We start from the raw sequence: 17,440 nt of genomic DNA on the forward strand, positions 1-17,440 counted from the left end.
CCAGCAAACTCTTAACCGATGTTTACAAAGTTGATTTCAAATGAAAGATTGACTGCTATTGGATTTCATTCAGTTCTGACTTTTGGTTCCGGAGTTACAAGTTGGTAATTGCGGTCGCATAGGAATTTCTCATAAACATAAACCGGTACAATTGTAATACCTCATAAGTTTAAAATACATTAAAATAAACATCAATTTACTTCGCTTCGCAGGCCTAGATCACTGATGGCGAATCAAAAATTATTGGAATGTATTGTCCACTATCGATAATTCCGGAAGTCCCGGGGTTCCGGGCAAATTCTAGATCTAAAGCCACTTCGATGATGACAACCAAATTTCACTAACCTAGTCTCAAATGGAAGGTATAGTATGAAGTTCGGTGTTGAACCCTCCATCTACCCCTCCACCTCTTACCTCTCAACCCCCAGCGCTCTCTCACCATCCACCATCATCGTATACTACAATAAGTTAGATGATTCCCGACGCATCCTCCTTCTCCCACTAATTATATCCCTTCCCTTCTCCACCATGAAGTTAACATGAAGAAAACATTGAACTCACGCTGATTAAGCTATATAAATGTTATATATTTGTTTGTTTCGAGTGTGTCAGTACGAACATGTTGCTTATTAGGTTCGTGACAGTCGTGTTGTTATATATGCTCATCAAGTGTAATAATAATGTAATAGACTTTTCCACAATGTTATATTGAACATAACCAGACATTAAATCATAGTTTGGATAAATGAGAAAGGCACAATTGCACCACTAGGTGGATTAAAACAGGTTTTTTTATATTAAAAATGATATACTTCTAACCAAAACACGCTTTTAACCTTTGCGTCCCCGTGATACTTTTCACTCATCAATTTAGGTGCTCAATTCGCTCTAGTTTTAACAATTGTCAACGGATTTCAATCAAACCACTTGTAAACGATCGGGAATTCATTCAAGTTTCTTAGGCTGTATATGTTGGTCAGGTCAGATAACCGGTTCCGGATTTATACGGAAATTCCATGGGGTCTGTCCGAGGGTCATTTTAGCAATGTTCTTTAACTTTTCAACATCTAGCTATAAATCTGGTATTATTATAGCCCGTACATGATCAAAACTTATATACAAACCCTTTGAAGTCATTTTGGGATGGTAATGGCCACATCCTGGCATGCTGGAACCGGTTCCGGGGGACCTAGTAAATCCGAAATGCGCTATCTTTACCAGTAGGCATATCAAATATTACAAATTTTCAGGAAAAATACACAACGATGCAAATTGCATGCTCATAGACTATTCCTGGACCCTTTCGAAAGCATCCGGGACATCCAAGAACCGATTCCGAGAGATTTCCTGGAACGGATTTCCGGAAACAGCAAGCCCTATCTATGAAAACATACCTGTCATGCGGCTCATCAAATTATGTCACCGTGATGATTTATGAACAATGTAATCTTCTTTTAGGTCATCTAGACATACAGGGATACTTTAGGACCGCATCCGGATATTCCGGAATCCGGTTCTTCGGAACAAACATTTTTTGGTAAATATGCGTGTCATGCGGCACATCAAATTACATCAGTTTGATGATGTATGCACTTTGCTATCACGTTGTATGTCATCCGGCCACAAGGGGACACTTTTCGACCGGTTCCGGATGTTCCGGAATTCGGTTCCTCGGACCAAACATTTTTGGTGAATATGCCTGTCATGCGGCACATCAAATTACATCAGTTTGATGATGTATGCACTTTGCGATTACGTTGTATGTCATCCGGCCACAAGGGGATACTTTTCGACCGGTTTCGGATGTTCCGGAATCCGGTTCTTCGGACCAAACATTTTCGGTGAATGTGCCTGTCATGCGGCACATCAAATTACATCAGTTTGATCGTCTATGAACATTGCGATCACGTTGTATGTCATCCAGCCACAATTGGACACTTTACGGACCAAACATTTTTGGTGAATATGCCTACCATGTGGCACATCAAATTACATCAGTTCGATCATCATCCAGCCACAAGGGGACAATTTTCGACCGGTTCCGGATGTTCCGGAATTCGGTTCTTCAGACCAAAAAAAGAGATGAGGGATTTAAGCCAGAAAAAAGACATCAAAACATAAGTCGTCTGTTGCAACTGCAATACACCTGTTTGCAAGAAGCACGATACAGTACATAACATGCATTCAATGTGATCACTTGTTACAACCAGTAGCACTAGTGAGAAACTTTTTTTAAGTCATCAGTTCACCAATTTTCGTAACTAACTACAAGAAAAATCAGTGTGTTTTTGAAATAATAAAACCAAATTAATGTTCTGCATATCAAGCTGATGTTATTTGATGCACCTCATGTCCAACATATTCACCAAAAATGTTTTATCCGCTGAACCAGATTCTGAAATAACCGGAACCGGTCGAAATGTATACTCGTGTGCCCAGATGAGCTAAATCGTGATTGTATTTCTCATAGATCATCAAGCTGATGTAATTTGATGTGTCGCATGACAGGTATATTCACCAAAAATATTTGGTCCAAAGCACCGGACCACGGAATAACCGGAACCGGTCATAAAATGTCGCAGCCTTGTGGCCAGATGACATACAACGTGATCGCAATGTTCATAAATCATCAAACTGGTGTAATTTGATGTGCCGCATGACAGGCATATTCGCCAAAAATGTTTGGTCCGAAGAACCGGATTCCGGAACATCCGAAACCGGTTGAAAGGTGTCCCCTTGTGGCCGGATGACATACAACGTTATCGCTAAGTGCATACATCATCAAACTGATGTAATTTGATGTGCCGCATCACAGGCATATTCACCAAAAATGTTTGGTCCGAGGAACCGGATTCCGGAACATTCGGAACCGGTCGTAAAGTGTCCCCTTGTGGCCGGATGACAAACAACGTGATCGCAATGTTCATAGATCATGAAACTACTGTAATTTGATGTGCCGCATGACAGGCATATTCGCCAAAAATGTTTGGTCCGATGAACCGGATTCCGGAACATCCGAAACCGGTCGAAAAGTGTCCCCTTGTGGCCGGATGACATACAACGTTATCGCTAAGTGCATACATCATCAAACTGATGTAATTTGATGTGCCGCATCACAGGCATATTCACCAAAAATGTTTGGTCCGAGGAACCGGATTCCGGAACATTCGGAACCGGTCGTAAAGTGTCCCCTTGTGGCCGGATGACAAACAACGTGATCGCAATGTTCATAGATCATGAAACTGGTGTAATTTGATGTGCCGCATGACAGGCATATTCGCCAAAAATGTTTGGTCCGAAGAACCGGATTCCGGAACATCCGAAACCGGTCGAAAAGTGTCCCCTTGTGGCCGGATGACATACAACGTTACCGCTAAGTGCATACATCATCAAACTGATGTAATTTGATGTGCCGCATCACAGGCATATTCACCAAAAATGTTTGGTCCGAGGAACCGGATTCCGGAACATCCGGATGCGGTCGTAAAGTGTCCCCGTATGTCTAGATGACCTAAAACAAGATTACATTGTTCATACATCATCACGGTGATATAATTTGATGATGACAGGTATGTTTTTTCTCAATTTTTTCATAGATAAGGCTAGCTGTTTCCGGAATTCCGTTCCAGGAAATCTCTCGGAATCGGTTCTTGGATGTCGCGGATGCTTTCGAAAGGGTCCAGGAATAGTCTATGAGCATGCAATTTGCATCGTTGTGTATTTTTCATGAAATCTTGTAATATTTGATATGCCTTTTGGTAAAGATAGCGCATTTTGGATTTACTAGGTCCCCCGGAACCGGTTCCAGGATGCCAGGATGTGGCCAATACCATCCCAAAATGACTTCAAAGGGTTTGTATATAAGTTTTGATCATGTACGGGCTATAATAATACCAGATTTATAGCTAGACGTTGAAAAGTTAAAGAAAATAACTAAAATGACCCTCGGACAGACCCCACGGAATTTCCGTATAAATCCGGAACCGGTTATCTGACCTGACCAACATATTCAGCCTAAGAAACTTGAATTTATTTATTTATTTATTTATTTCGTCAATCAAATGTAGACTACATTATATAAATATTAATTGCTTATATACTATCCTGTAAACTATTTCTATGTACTATGATGCCGTAAAGAGTTGAAAAACTGTTTTAAACTTGTTCGGGGCATGGTAAGGTCAATACTTTCACAATGCTCGTTATACACAGCCATCATCTGGTTTAGTGGTCCGAATTTAGCATAGTCTGTACGGTGATGACCTATCGCGAACAAATTTCTATTGCGTAATTGACGAGTAGGAGCATATAAATTTAATTTTGACAAAATGTAAGATGAGTCAATACGCTGCATGACGATATCGTTTAGAAACGAGATCATAGCATAGTCCCGACGTTCTTTTAATGTTTGAATATCTATCAACATACAACGTGCTTCATAAGATGGAAGAGGGAATACTGTCCATCTTAACTTGCGTAATGCATATAATAGAAACTGTTTTTGGATTGATTCAATTCTCACTTCGTGTTTTTTTATGAATGGTGACCAAACAATACTACAATATTCTAAAATAGACCGAACATATGCTACGTAAAGAGTTTTAATTGTGTAAGGATCTTGAAAGTGATATCCGAAGCGTTTTATAAAATTAAGCATATTACTAGCTCTATGAACAATTGTGTTGTAATGTTCCATAAAGTTTAATTTTTTATCTAAGATAACTCCTAAATCTCTTATTTTATCGCATTTCTGAACGGTTTGATTACCTAATGTAATTGACACGGAAGCCGTGATTTGTTTTCTGCTAAAAGTCATGAGATTACATTTTTTTACATTTAACTCCAGTAAACATTTACAACACCATGTATAAAAGATTTGTGTTTCATCGTGAAAAACATTATAGTCATTATTATTTCTGATTTCTAAAAATAGCTTCATATCATCCGCATATATGAGAATATTAATGTTTTTTAAAATAAGAGAGATGTCGTTGACATATAAAATAAAAAGAAGAGGTCCTAAGTGTGAACCTTGCGGAACCCCCGAAGTAACTTTAATTATATCAGATTTCATCTCATAGAATTTTACTATTTGCTGACGATCTGTTAAATACGACTTAATCCAATTGAGGAGTCTCATCTCGATTCCCAATTTTTCAAGTTTGAATATTAACATGGGAATGTCCAGCTTATCGAAAGCTTTGCTGAAGTCAGTGTAAAGAGCTTCTATATGATTTCCTTTATCCATGGCATTTAACGAGTAATCAACAAATTCTAAAAGGTTTGTACTAGTTGAACGGCCTTTAAAAAACCCATGTTGTGAATTTGTTATTTTATGTTTGACTTGGTTGAAAATGGTTTGATTTATGATGGATTCGAAAAGTTTGGGAAAGCAAGACAGAATGGCAATTCCACGATAATTGCGAATATCAGATTTTTTACCCGATTTATAAATAGGTATTAAAAAAGATTTTTTCCAATCTTTTGGGAAAATACCAGATTCTAGTGACTTATTGAACAGCCAGAATAAAGGTGACGTAAGCTCAGTTGCTAAATTCTTTATGAAAGCAGGTGGAATTCCATCAGGTCCTGAGCCTTTAGTGGCATCTAGATCATTGAGACCAGACAAGATATCTTGAACATTAATGTGACTGACACCAACGTCCCTTGAATAATCAGGAAAATAAGAAAAATATTCAAAGTCACGATCATTGTCTGAATAGTTAGAATAAGTTTCTTGAAAAAATGTTGCGAAGAGATTACAAATATCTTTTGAAGTTTCACCCTCTTTCCCATCTAAAGACATTTTTGATGGGAAGTTGCATGAATTCAACTTAGTTTTGATGTAATTAAAAAAGTTTTTTGGGCATGACTTGATCTCATTTTCAGTTTTTGCATTATATACAGTTAGTGCCGAAGAAATAGCCAAAGTTAGTTGGTCACGAATGTTAAGGTATTTTTCCAAATTATCCTGATTATTGTGCTTTCTGTAAATTTTGTGAGCTTTTTGCTTCCGATTTTTCAAATTAATAATTTCCTTGTTGAACCAAACTGGATTTTTGGATGCATGATTTCGTCGTTTTTTCGTGAGTGGAACTTCCTCCTGTATTATTTGCCATAAAATATTATAAAAGATCTCCACTCCACATTCAACGTTCACTTGATTCTTTAAAAGGGACTGCCAATTAGCACTGCTTAATTTATATTTAATATTTTCATAATTTGCTTTTCTATAATCGAAAACGAATGAATTCCCGATCGTTTGCAAGTGGTTTGATTGAAATCCGTTGACAATTGTTAAAACAAGAGCGAATTGAGCACCTAAATTGATGAGTGAAAATTATCACGGGGACGCAAAGGTTAATCCACCTAACAGTGTGATGAGACATTTCTTATAACTATTATCACTCTCTTCGGATATTATATCGTTTGAGAACATTTAGAACTTGATGCTTCGCGATGTTTTTGATAACACATACTACAAGGGATTGTGGCAGGACTCAGAGAATCGCTCAAATCAGCATGGGACAACATCAGTGTTAGAAATCTCAAACCAAATCAATGGGAAAGCGAAAAAATGGCCCATAAAATAGACATACAAACGAATTATTGCTAATGCTCTATTAATAAAATATCTAAATTGTGGTGGGAAAACTGAATTTTCCTAAAGGGGTTATATATTGTACTGAGCCAAAAAATCGAAATTTTTTTAATCGTTTTGAAGTTTATACTTTACTCAAATTTCCAACGCGACTGAGAACTAAGAAACCAACGCTTTTTCTTGAAAAGGGCGATACTAGCAGTGATATCATTCAAAGAAAATCAACAGTGAATATTTCCAGACTTTGTTTTATTTCCTATTTAAGAACTATTGTGTTTTTTATTTACATCCTTGATTGCATGATTCAGTGATCGAAACCCAAAACTTCATAATGTATTTGAAATTATTAAATTAAAATTTGTTTTGCCTTTCTCAATAGAAAATTATTGCAATTGCTCTGAAAACCGACTTTTTAATGGAGGCCCCGAGGGCCGAGTGACATATACCATTCGATTCAGTTCGTTGAGTTCGGCAACTGTCTGTGTGTGTATGTATGTGTGTATGTGCGTCTGTGTGTGTACGCGAACACAATCTCACCTACTTGAACCGATTTTCACAAACTTAGTCCCAAATGAAAGGTGCAACGTTCCCGTAGGCTGCTATTGAATTTCTAATGGATCCGACTTCCGGTTCCGGAATTACAGGGTAATGAGTACGATCACGTAAAAGATGTCAATTTTAATAAATTCTGTAATGAATGTATAATGGTGAAATTTTTTCCAAAATGTGACCACAACTGCTTCGATTTGTAGTACTAGGTCACTAACAGCCATTCAAAGTCTTTTTGGTAACATTGGCCACCATAATCGGTTCCGAAAGCCCCGGCGGAAGTATCCAAATTCAGAATAACAGTCACATCGGTTTCTCGGAGATGGCTAGACCGAATCAACCAAACTTAGTCTGAAATGAAAGATGTTGCGTCCTCGTGAATGGCTATTAAATTTTATCCCGAACCGACTTCCGGTTCCGGAATTACGGGTTGTGGCGTGCGATCACATAGCAAATTGTGATTCAAACCGATACTCCGATGAAAGCAAAAAAGGTAAAAATTTCGTTGTAGTTCGATGCAATAAAAAAAAAAATCCCCAAAAATGAAATGTACCTATTAATGTGAAACACAGTGAATAATACATACAATAAAGACCCATTTTTATCATTCTGATGGTGTATTTTAGGCTGACAAAATGGGGACATTGACTAAATCGGGAATTTTTTTTTCTTTATAATAAGCTGTTAAAATATTCTTCCCGTCCCTTGATGTGGTCTGATAACTATTTCTGATTATGATGAACTTTTTATTTTTTCATGTTTCCATCTTCATGATAGAAAAAACATGCTCAAGAAAGGATTTACTCGAATTCAGTCTTGTTCGTCTGCTAGAGCCCATGTTCATATTTTTTTTTCTAGTCCATTGTGCTGTGTGTGGCGATAAAGAATAGTGTTAATCCGCATTCAAGGTTATTTTGCCAGTTCGGTTCGGTCCTCAGTCTTTTCTTCGCGTGTGAGGATTAAACAATAGCCAGCTGAATAAGCTGGATCGGTACGTCGTTGGACACCAGTTTAAAGCTAAGTGGTTTTTGTCTTTTGTAACACATTTATTGCTTTCTTCCGTCTGCGCGGGCGCTGACCCCGTGCATTGAAGTTTTCTATGGTTCCCTCTCCGGATGGTCAAATGGAAGTTGAATCAGGTTCAACTTCTAAGGCTCCCCCCGGCCCAAATGCTATCCAGAACTCTCAACTGGTCCATTTGTGGTCTTCTTTCGGCCCAAGACTAAATAACTGAATCTTCATCAGATTTCTAAAGACCTGACAGAACGGTTCTCGGCTGTGACCGAAATTTTATAGGTCCACTCGGACAAGATAAGGGTGTTGCTAGCTAACTCAAAGCAGGCAAACGATATTGCTTGCTGTGAGCACTTTACGCGGGATTATAACGTGTATATTCCAGCTGTAAAAGTACAATCCGAAGGCGTCGTCACCGATGAGAGTTTGAAGTGCGAGGATCTGCTGAAGTACGGGGTTGGCCGTTTTAGAGACCGCTTACTTCAGGCAGTGAAAATACTTGAGTGCAAGCGTTTGCACTCAGTAGTAGTTTGCGGGGAATGGTTCAAAAACGTACCCCCAATTAAACTCTTATCGGGTGACCTTCGCTGGTACCGCTTTGCCAAATTTCGTCCTCTTGCACAAGGTTCGTCTGCCTGTGCGTCTGTTTGTACCGCGGGACATGAATTGCACAAAATGTAAACAATTGGGTCACACAGCCACCCATTGTAGCAATAAGGCCCGCTGTGGAAAATGCGGGGAGAATCATCTAGATGATTCGTGCAGTAAGCAAGCCGAAAAGTGTCCTTATTATGCGGAGAGTCTGCATGATATCTCGGCATGTCCCGCGTACAAACTACGCGGGGATAAATTGAAACGTTCCCTTGCGGGACGATCCAAACATTCTTTCGCAGAAACGTTAAAGAATGCTACGCCACCATCCTCAACAAACATCTATGCTCACTTGCCTCCTGACGAGGGCTAGGCTGGTAACCCACAAGAGGGAACATCTACTAGGGTGCCTAGAAGTTATAGGAAAAGGAGGAACATTTCCTCTCCTAAAGTTCCTTGTAAATGCCAGAAGGTGTCCCTTGACGGGGCTCCGAAAGTGACATCTATTGGAAGTGTTGTAACCAAACCGAAGCAATTATCTCCTGGTCTCGGAGGATTAAACTAAGAGAAGCAGTTCCCAGCACTTCCAGGAACATCAAAAATCCCTAGTGTTCCTTTGTTGCAGTTCGAGAGTAATCACAGCACTAGAATTATAAAACTCTCGGACATAGAGGACTGGATAATAAAAACTTTCAATATTACTGATCCTATTAAAAGTCTTATGTTAGCTTTTCTCCCTACAGTGAGAACATTTTTGAAGCAGTTGACTGCTAAATGGCCCCACCTCTCAGCGATTGTATCCTTCGATGGCTAACTCATCGAACGAGGTCACTGATTTGATCACTGTTCTACAGTGGAATTGCAGAAGTATCATCCCGAAAATCGATTCCTTCAAAATTTTAATAAATAATTTGAGTTGCGATGCATTTGCATTATGTGAAACTCAGTTAACTTGCGATATAGATCTCAACTTCTACGACTTTAATATTATTCGCCTGGATCGAGACACCCCATACGGAGGAGTGCTTTTGGGGATCAAAAAGTGCTATTCCTTCTACAGAATTAACCTTCCCTCGATAACAGGTATTGAAGTTGTCGCTTGTCAAGTAACAACCAAAGGCAAAAGCCTTTGCATAGCTTCCATATATGTTCCCCCCAACAAACCAAAGGAAAAAGCCTTTGCATAGCTTCCATATATGTTCCCCCCAACACCGCGGTTGGGCACCGACGGCTACAAGACATCTTAGAATCCCTTCCAGCACCGCGACTAGTTTTAGGAGACTTTAACTCTCACGGTACAGCATGGGGTTGCCTCTATGATGATAACCGGTCTTCCTTAATTCACGATCTTTGCGATAACTTCAATTTGACAATTTTAAACACGGGTGAAATGACACGGATTCCTGCTCCTCCAGTGCGCCCGAGCGCCTTAGACTTGTCACTTTGCTCAACATTGCTGCGGTTAAATTGCACGTGGAAGGTATTTCTTGATCCCCACGGCAGCGACCATCTGCCGATCGTAGTCTCAATCAATAACAGTTCAAGACCATTGAAATCAATCAATATTTCGTATGACCTCACACGAAATATCGATTGGAAGAGCTATGCTACCGCGATATCCGACAACTTCTACGACTTTAATATTATTCGCCTGGATCGAGACACCCCATACGGAGGAGTGCTTTTGGGGATCAAAAAGTGCTATTCCTTCTACAGAATTAACCTTCCCTCGATAACAGGTATTGAAGTTGTCGCTTGTCAAGTAACAACCAAAGGCAAAAGCCTTTGCATAGCTTCCATATATGTTCCCCCCAACAAACCAAAGGAAAAAGCCTTTGCATAGCTTCCATATATGTTCCCCCCAACACCGCGGTTGGGCACCGACGGCTACAAGACATCTTAGAATCCCTTCCAGCACCGCGACTAGTTTTAGGAGACTTTAACTCTCACGGTACAGCATGGGGTTGCCTCTATGATGATAACCGGTCTTCCTTAATTCACGATCTTTGCGATAACTTCAATTTGACAATTTTAAACACGGGTGAAATGACACGGATTCCTGCTCCTCCAGTGCGCCCGAGCGCCTTAGACTTGTCACTTTGCTCAACATTGCTGCGGTTAAATTGCACGTGGAAGGTATTTCTTGATCCCCACGGCAGCGACCATCTGCCGATCGTAGTCTCAATCAATAACAGTTCAAGGCCATTGAAATCAATCAATATTTCGTATGACCTCACACGAAATATCGATTGGAAGAGCTATGCTACCGCGATATCCGACAACATCGAATCTACCCAAGAACTTCCTCCGGAGGAAGAGTACAGCTTTTTGGCTGGGTTGATTCTCGACAGCGCGAATCAAACTCATACTAAGCCAGTACCCGGCGCGAACATACAAAAACGCTCTCCTAATCCATGGTGATACAAAGAGTGCTCAGAAGTGTACGCGGAGAAGGCCGCCGCGTATAGGACCTTCCGGGACGACGGGTTACCCGCTAGCTATCGACAATATGAGACGTTAGAAGCGCGAACGAAGAGTTTGATGAAAGCCAAGAAACGGCGCCGGTTCGTTGACGGACTAACGAGAGAAACATCGATGAGCACTCTTTGGGGCACGGCCCGGCGTTTGCAAAACCGAAACAGTACTAACGAGAGTGCAGAATATTCAAACCGTTGGATATTCGATTTCGCCAAGAAGGTTTGTCCGGATTCCGCCCCGGCACAGAAGATTTGCAGCGCCGCGTCTCCTCACGATAGCGCGAACGAAACACCTTTTTCGATGGTGGAGGTCTCACTTGCTCTCTTGTCGTGTAACAATAAAGCTCCAGTGCCAGACAGAATCAAATTCAACTTGTTGAAGAATCTGCCAGACTGCCAAGAGACGCTTGTTGAACTTATTTAATAAGTTTCTTGGGGGTGGGCGTAGCGTAGTTGGTAAATCGATTGCCTTGTACGCACCTGGGTTCGAGTCCCGACCCCGCACATAGGGTTAGAAATTTTTCATAAGAGATTTTTCTAACCCGAAGAGGCGAATGACCTTAAGGTTAAAACCTCTATAATCGAAATAAAAAAAAAAATAAGTTTCTTGAGGCTAACATTGTCCCACTCGATTGGAGACAAGTGAAGGTCATCGCCATCCAAAAACCAGGAAAACCAGCTTCCGACCACAATTCGTATCGTCCGATCGCAATGCTATCCTGTATCCGAAAGTTGTCGAGAAAGAAGAAAGAAGTTCGAGAAAATGATCCTATTCTGCTTCGACAATTGGGTCGAAGCAAATGGCTTACTGTCAGATACACAATTTGGCTTTCGCAAAGGCAAAGGGACGAACGATTGCCTTGCGATGCTCTCAACCGAAATTCAAATGGCCTATGCTAGCAAACAGCAGATGGCATCAGTGTTCCTAGATATTAAGGGGGCTTTTGATTCAGTTTCGATCAATATTCTTTCAGAGAAGCTGCACCAGCATGGTCTTTCAGCGACTTTAAACAATTGCATTTTTCGACATCACGATTTAGCTACATGGGCCTTTCCCAGGGCTCATGTCTAAGCCCCCTGTTATACAATTTCTATGTCAACGATATTGATGAATGTCTTGACAATTCCTGCACGTTAAGGCAACTTGCAGACGATGGTGTGGTGTCTGCTACGGGATCCAAAGCTGTCGATCTACAAGGACCATTACAGAATACCTTGGACAATTTGTCTGCTTGGGCTAGTTAGCTAGGTATCGAATTCTCTACGGAGAAAACTGAGCTAGTTGGATTTTCTAGGAAGCGTGAACCAGCACAACTACAGCTTCTATTAATGGGTCAAACTTTAGCTCAGGTCTTCACAGTAAAATATCTAGGGGTCTGGTTCGACTCGAAAGGTACTTGGGGATGCCATATTCAGTATCTGAAACAGAAATGCCAGCAGAGGATCAACTTTCTTCGTACAATAACCGGATAACATGGTGGGGTGTCCACCCAGGAGATCTAATTAGGTTGTATCAAACAACGATACTGTCGCTAATGGAATACGGATGCTCGAATTCTCTACGGAGAAAATTGAGCTAGTTGGATTTTCTAGGAAGCGTGAACCAGCACAACTACAGCTTCTATTAATGGGTCAAACTATCGCTCAGGCCTTCACAGTAAAATATCTAGGGGTCTGGTTCGACTCGAAAGGTACTTGGGGATGCCATATTCGGTATCTGAAACAGAAATGCCAGCAGAGGATCAACTTTCTTCGTACAATAACCGGAACATGGTGGGGTGCCCACCCAGGAGATCTAATTAGGTTGTATCAAACAACGATACTGCCGCAAATGGAATACGGATGCTTTCGCTCCGCCGCGAGCATACATTTCATCAAACTCGAAAGAATTCAGTATCGTTGTTTGCGTATCGCATGCAGTCGGCCCATACGATAAGTCTCGAAGTGCTGTCGGGCGTTCTCCCGTTGAAAAATCGATTTTGGGAACTCTCATATCGATTGCTCATTCGATGCGATATCTTGAACCCGGTGTTGATTGAAAATTTCGAAAGGCTTGTTGAGATCAATTCTCAGACCCGTTTCATGTCCCTGTACTTTGACTACATGGCGCAGAATATTAACCCTTCTTCTTACAATCCTAACCGTGTGCATTTTATAAATACTTTTGGATCTACTGTTTTCTTCGACACATCCATGAAAGACGAGATTAGTGGAATTCCGGACCACATACGCCCACAAGTGGTTCCAAACATTTTTTATAATAAATTCCGAGAAGTTGACGGTTCTAAGATGTTTCATACTGACGGATCAAACCTCGAAGGGTTCACTGGCTTCGGTATTTTCAATCAAAAGTTCACCGCCTCCTACAAACTCAGTGACCCTGCTTCAGTTTACGCCGCAGAACTAGCTGCCATTCAGTATACCCTTGGAGTCATTGAAACATTACCCGCAGGCCATTACTTCATCGTTTCGGATAGCCTCAGTTCCATTGACGCTATTCGCTCTATGAAACATGGAAAGCACTCGTATTTTTTGGGGAAAATACGGGAGCTACTGAGTGCTTCATCTGACAACTCTTTCCAGATTACCTTGGTATGGGTCCCTTCTCATTGCTCCATTCCGGGCAATGAGAAGGCGGACTCCTTAGCTAAGGGCGGTGCCTTAGAAGGAGACGTTTACGAAAGACCAATTTGCTTCAGCGAATTTTTCAGTATTACTCATCAGAGAACCCTCGAAAGTTGGCAAACTTCGTGGAGCAGTGGGAAAGGTGGCTACATTCGATAATCCCTAAGGTATCAACGAAACCTTGGTTCAAGGGGATGGATGTGGGTCGTGACTTCATTCATGTGATGTCTCGACAAATGGCAAACCACTACACGCATGATGCACATCTCCGGCGTATTGGGTTCGCTTGTGGCGACGGCTATCACGACATCGAGCACATTATCTGGGCGTGCACCGAGTACAGATCCGCCAGGTCTCGGCTAATACCCTGCGGGCCCAAGGAAGACCAACCAACGTCCCGGTTCGAGATGTGCTGGCAAACCGCGATGCCCTCTATATTTCCCTTATATACACCTTTGTGAAAATTGTCAATATACAAATCTAACCGCCCCTTCTTATTTTCCTTATCATTCTCAGAACCCTCTTCCACCTGTATCAAAGCATCTGTATCGAATGAGCCAACAAACGCGGGACCTACAGCACGAACATAACACGCTTAACTCGAAATGTAGCCGATCCACATCTGAGCCGTACTACGAAATCGTCTGGAAAAACTCCTAAATAAATGGAATGACTGAACCTGAAATGAATAAAATTAAAGATATGAACAAAATGAATTAAATGAATCAAATGAATCAAATGAATCAAATGAATCAAATGAATCAAATGAATCAAATGAATCAAATGAATCAAATGAATCAAATGAATCAAATGAATCAAATGAATCAAATGAATCAAATGAATCAAATGAATCAAATGAATCAAATGAATCAAATGAATCAAATGAATCAAATGAATCAAATGAATCAAATGAATCAAATGAATCAAATGAATCAAATGAATCAAATGAATCAAATGAATCAAATGAATCAAATGAATCAAATGAATCAAATGAATCAAATGAATCAAATGAATCAAATGAATCAAATGAATCAAATGAATCAAATGAATCAAATGAATCAAATGAATCAAATGAATCAAATGAATCAAATGAATCAAATGAATCAAATGAATCAAATGAATCAAATGAATCAAATGAATCAAATGAATCAAATGAATCAAATGAATCAAATGAATCAAATGAATCAAATGAATCAAATGAATCAAATGAATCAAATGAATCAAATGAATCAAATGAATCAAATGAATCAAATGAATTAAATGAATCAAATGAATCAAATGAATCAAATGAATCAAATGAATCAAATGAATCAAATGATTCAAATGAATCAAATTAATAAAATGAATCAAATGAATCAAATGAATCAAATGAATCAAATGAATCAAATGAATCAAATGAATCAAATGAATCAAATGAATCAAATGAATCAAATGAATCAAATGAATCAAATGAATCAAATGAATCAAATGAATCAAATGAATCAAATGAATCAAATGAACCAAATGAATCAAATGAATCAAATGAATCAAATGAATCAAATGAATCAAATGAATCAAATGAATCAAATGAATCAAATGAATCAAATGAATCAAATGAATCAAATGAATCAAATGAATCAAATGAATCAAATGAATCAAATGAATCAAATGAATCAAATGAATCAAATGAATCAAATGAATCAAATGAATCAAATGAATCAAATGAATCAAATGAATCAAATGAATCAAATGAATCAAATGAATTAAATGAATCAAATGAATCAAATGAATCAAATGAATCAAATGAATCAAATGAATCAAATGATTCAAATGAATCAAATTAATAAAATGAATCAAATGAATCAAATGAATCAAATGAATCAAATGAATCAAATGAATCAAATGAATCAAATGAATCAAATGAATCAAATGAATCAAATGAATCAAATGAATCAAATGAATCAAATGAATCAAATGAATCAAATGAATCAAATGAACCAAATGAATCAAATGAATCAAATGAATCAAATGAATCAAATGAATCAAATGAATCAAATGAATCAAATGAATCAAATGAATCAAATGAATCAAATGAATCAAATGAATCAAATGAATCAAATGAATCAAATGAATCAAATGAATCAAATGAATCAAATGAATCAAATGAATCAAATGAATCAAATGAATCAAATGAATCAAATGAATCAAATGAATCAAATGAATCAAATGAATCAAATGAATTAAATGAATCAAATGAATCAAATGAATCAAATGAATCAAATGAATCAAATGAATCAAATGATTCAAATGAATCAAATTAATAAAATGAATCAAATGAATCAAATGAATCAAATGAATCAAATGAATCAAATGAATCAAATGAATCAAATGAATCAAATGAATCAAATGAATCAAATGAATCAAATGAATCAAATGAATCAAATGAATCAAATGAATCAAATGAATCAAATGAATCAAATGAATCAAATGAATCAAATGAATCAAATGAACCAAATGAATCAAATGAATCAAATGAATCAAATGAATCAAATGAATCAAATGAATCAAATGAATCAAATGAATCAAATGAATCAAATGAATCAAATGAATCAAATGAATCAAATGAATCAAATGAATCAAATGAATCAAATGAATCAAATGAATCAAACGAATCAAATGAATCAAATGAATCAAATGAATCAAATAAATCAAATATATCAAATGAATCAAATGAATCAAATGAATCAAATGAATCAAATGAATCAAATGAATCAAATGAATCAAATGTATCAAATGAATCAAATGAATCAAATGAATGAAATGAATGAAATGAATAAAATGAATCAAATGAATCAAATGGATCAAATGATTCAAATGAATCAAATGAATCAAATGAATTAAATGAATCAATTTAATTTAAGGGTTCAAATGAATAAAATGAATAAATGAACAAAGAAAATAAAATGAATAAAAAATAAATTAAATGAATAAATGAAACAAACGAACCAAATAAACAAAATGAAGTGAATTGACAAAATGAATAAAAAGAAGAAAATGCATTGATTTAAATGATAAATGAATCGATGTTGTAAGGTTATAAATTAATAGAAAAAATAAATTGTGTCAAAAGAATTATTTGGATGAAATGAATAAAACTGAAAAATTAGTCAGGTTAATGAATTTTCTTCATTTTAAACAAAATGTATGAACTGGAAAAATTAATAGAATGCATTGAATGAAAACAGTGAATAAAACAAGTGAAATGAATGATATGACTAAAATGCACGAAATGAATAAACTGATCAGAGTGAATCCAAATTACAAAATGAATAAATTAGATTAAATGAACGCAGATGAACAAAATTAATAAAAAGATGCTGAATGAAATAATTATTTAAAATGCAATCTCAAACGAAACGTGTGCTGAATTATCCAATACCTCACTACTAATTGTGACTTCCATTGAAACTTCAATTGAAGTGTACTCAGTATAGAGCAGATATGGACGACGATAAGTTAGAAGACACCTTGTACTTGCACCCCCCCCCCCCCCCCCCCATTGCGAGTGGGGACTTTGGAAGATTTCTTTTCCCGGATCTAATTC

At 38.1% G+C, this 17,440-nt stretch overlaps 1 protein-coding gene across 1 annotated transcript in view; it reads left to right on the top strand.

Moving 5' to 3' along the window:
* LOC131691360 (uncharacterized) overlaps positions 1-17,440 on the top strand; it is a 340,109-nt gene that overhangs the window by 183,792 nt on the left and 138,877 nt on the right. The gene's annotated exons all lie outside the window — the stretch shown is intronic.

Source organism: Topomyia yanbarensis, chromosome 3 (genome assembly GCF_030247195.1).
Source record: "Topomyia yanbarensis strain Yona2022 chromosome 3, ASM3024719v1, whole genome shotgun sequence".
Lineage (NCBI taxonomy): Eukaryota > Metazoa > Arthropoda > Insecta > Diptera > Culicidae > Topomyia > Topomyia yanbarensis.